This window comes from Bison bison, unplaced genomic scaffold (genome assembly GCF_000754665.1).
Source record: "Bison bison bison isolate TAMUID 2011002044 unplaced genomic scaffold, Bison_UMD1.0 scf7180017864330, whole genome shotgun sequence".
NCBI classification, from domain to species: Eukaryota; Metazoa; Chordata; class Mammalia; order Artiodactyla; family Bovidae; genus Bison; species Bison bison.
Genome location: NW_011494902.1, coordinates 4,136,174 through 4,140,031, shown reverse-complemented (window position 1 = coordinate 4,140,031; position 3,858 = coordinate 4,136,174). Strand labels below are relative to the sequence as shown.

The following is a 3,858-nucleotide window of genomic DNA, read 5'->3' as shown; positions in this document are numbered from 1 at the left end:
ATATATATCGGAGAAGGCAATGGCACCCCACTCCAGTATTTTTGCCTGGAGAATCCCATGGATGGAGGAGCCTGGTGGGCTGCAGTCCATGGGGTTGCTAAGAGTCGGACATGACTGAGCGACTTCACTTTCACTTTTCACTTTCATGCATTGGAGAAGGAAATGGCAACCCTCTCCAGTGTTCTTGCCTGGAGAATCCCAGGGACAGGGGAGCCTGGTGGGCTGCCGTCTACGGGGTCGCGCAGAGTCGGGCACGACTGAAGTGACTTAGCAGCAGCATATATATATATATATGGAACCACATGGTAGTTCCATTTCAAGATTGGTTTTTCATTTGGCATAATTCCTTTAAGATATATCCAAGTTGCTGTGTACAACAGTTTGTTCCTTTTTATTGCTGCATAGCATTCCATGGTAGAGAGACAGCACTGGTTGTTTAACCGTTCACTCACTTAAGGGTGTCTGGGTTGTTTCCAGTAAAAAAGATACTTATTTTTACCCAAGAGGATTTTTAACATGAAGGCCTTATGGTTATTTAAACTGCTTCTTTGCATATATATATACACACACACACATACACACAGATTTCCCCCCCAACATTAAACCTTAAAAAAAAAAATTAAATCCCATAGCCTCCCTCTTCAGTGAGGGCCAAGACAACAAAGTAAATCTGCAGATAGTTAGACCTCTAACTCAGACTATAACGTGTTATTTTATACTAGCATGGAACTTCTTTCATGTAGAAGGCAGGTTAGTGACATTAACTGCACATCTAGTCCACAAAAGTAATTTATATCTGTCACTGATTAAGCTAAAGTTGGCAGAAGTCAAATTATAGTCTTTAAACTCTTAAGACAATATCAAATAATATCAAATTATTGACTTTTAAGAAAAAAATGTCAAGAATTAAAAACAAATGGAGTTTATGCTCCACATTTAATTTCTTTTGGAGAGAAAGTAGTTTTAGGGAGTTGTGGATGAAAACATTAGTCAAGCAGGCTTACAAGAACAATCATTTAAACGTGTTATGTGAGCTAGCATTTATGAAAAGAGGAGGAACAAAAACCTCACAATTTGCTTGGAGAAAGGAGCTTACAGGTAGAAACTAAGAAAAAAGTCACTAATCTACAATTCAGAGGGCAAAGAGAGAATAACAAAGATTATCAAGTGTAGGCTTGCAAAACTCATACAAAAAAATTTTAACTTAATAAGTATGTGTTAACTATGGAAGAAAGAAGAGGCAATAAAGAATAAAATCTGGGAACAAAAAAACAAATTTTTGGAAAATAAGGTAAAGAACTAGTCTTGAGCCAGGATTAAATAACTCATCTCTTAGTTCAACCATCAGTCAATAACTAATTGAAATAAATCCTGAAAAAAATACACATACTTACCAGGTATAAGCAAATCTGTTTAATTATATAACATATACTTATTTGGAAAGCAAAGCTAACTTAATAAAATTGTTTGATTTTATTATTTCTTTGCCCATGTCTGTAATATTAGTACACATTATCAGAATTCACATGGATCAAGTGGAAGATTTTACTTTTTTAGAAAAAGACTATTATTCTGAGAAGAATGGACATACTCCCTTCTCTTTATGATAACCATCTTAGTTTATTTATCTTAAGTGATAAGCAGTAAGGTATCATCATTGTACGTGGATATGACTAAACAGTGTACTGATTCTGTGGTTTGGAGCAGCAAGTGCTATCTGAAAAGTTCGCTACCATTTGTAACCACACCTCTTTTGACGTACGGACTACTGAACATATTTATAATAGACCATGAAAGTGGTAATTGTGAGATTTTCTAATCCAAGCAGCAACAATATAATATAAACCCATCAGTCTTAAAGTGTTTATTACTGTAACATTTTCAAGAATGGAAAAACACCCACAAAACCTGCTATCAACTCTTAGTACTTCTTTATTTTTGAGGAATTAGAACTTAACATTAACTGAAATAGGTATAATTAGGTATTCTAAAGTGCTAGTACTAGAGAATCTTTCGTTACTCAACAATTCTTGTCTTATGCATAGTATTTTTAAAAGCTTATTTCAATTTTACAATATTTTCTACTGCTGCCGCCATGTAAGGTCCCTCAAAGGAGGACCCAACAGTATGGGTTCAATAACCTGGCAGGCGTGTCACACTATATACTTCAGCTCGTATTCAGCATCAGGTAGAGCTGCCCTGAACCCTGGCCAGACACTACTGTCAGAAGACTCCATAAAAAAACTGTTTTCAAGCTAACCTTAAATTTGTCTCACTGTACACACTCCAAGGACACCATTATGTGTGAAGACCCAGTACATTTTCAAAAGTTCCTGGGAGGAGAAAGGAACAGTGTGTCTGGAATGTTGTTACACAGAAAAGAAACACTTAAGAACTGATAAATAATGAGAATTCAAAGCAGCAACAAAACAGTAGTCAATCTATGGCCATAACAAATTCAAATACCTCACTTAATCTTACTAACACTATAAAAAGTTCAATAGCTGCCTGCCCCGGGTGAATATGGATAGCGAGTACATAAACTTGATCTTGAAAACATAACAGCTCAATAACACTTTAGAGGTATTATAATTATTTATTACTTAAATAACCTGACACATACTTTTACTCCAGATAATCCATTTGAAACTCAACACCTACACTTTAATGCAAAATCAAAAAATCATCTATAAAATAATAACTCTTCTGTGCCTGATAACCAATTTCTCACATCTTCCACTTTGAAAATGGCTAATTAAAAATTGTACTTTAAGTTACAATATAAATGAAAACCTCCACAGAACTCCTCACTAATAGAACATGTCCTGAGGCTCCAACAACACCCATAGGCATTTGAGAAACCAACTCATTCTTTCAATATGCCTGTCGGTAACAACAGTTAATGTTTAACATACATACTAAGTGTTAGGTGACTAGGGGTTTTAAATACTTCATCTCTAAAATCTTCACAACTCTTTGAGCTGAGCATAACTATTCCCATTTTATAGATGAGGAAACTATGAGGGTCATAGAGGGGTCCTGTAGCTAGTAAGAGAATACAGAAGAAGCTGCCTATATTTTCATCGGCCCTTTCTGTACATAAGGCACATGAGATCTGAAAGCATTATATATTTATCAATTAACCAACAAGTTTTAGAAAATGCTGGGCTGAGTAATGTATGCTCTGGGTACTTTTTGTGGGGAGCTGAGCGAACTTACCTTTCAGGGTTACATGGTTCATTTCTTAATTCTAACACACAACCAAATTTCTTTCAGATACTGAATCTATGAATACAAGTCAATTCTATACCTAGGTATATTAGTTATGGATTATGGAAGATCACTAAGCCAGTATAGTCTTCTCAGATCCTGAAGAAAATGGTCCAACAGTCAAAACTCAAGTATTTCTTCAGAACCCTAGTTTATGCTGGTTCCAAGTAAGCCTCAGAAGTGGGCCTACGGTTTCACCTGTGATTACAAACATGTCCACAAAAAACTACAGAATCCAGTATTTAAGGACATATTCACCCAGACAAAAAAGCAAGGACTGAAAAGATGAGCACTCAATCAACATGTGAGGAAAAAGAAATCCCTCTCAAGTACGGCCAAATGTACCAAATTTTGTCAAGTCGTGTGTCCAATTAACCTAGTCATACTGGTATCCTACTAAAACATGGCACAGAGTTTACTGTTTCAAGTATTACAAGTAGGTGGGCTGCAGAGTTCGACTTGAACCATCTTTTTGTTATTCAAAAGTTCTTGTAATCAATGACATTTAGGCTAAAAGCAGTTTCTTCAGATTACAGTTATGCAAACCATAATCTCGAGAGATATATATACTTACATATACATGCATAT

The 3,858-nt window shown here is 35.7% G+C and overlaps 1 protein-coding gene across 10 annotated transcripts in view; it reads right to left on the bottom strand.

Annotated features, from left to right (window-relative positions):
- Window positions 1-3,858, bottom strand: part of R3HDM1 (R3H domain containing 1) — a 161,903-nt gene that overhangs the window by 156,796 nt on the left and 1,249 nt on the right. The gene's annotated exons all lie outside the window — the stretch shown is intronic.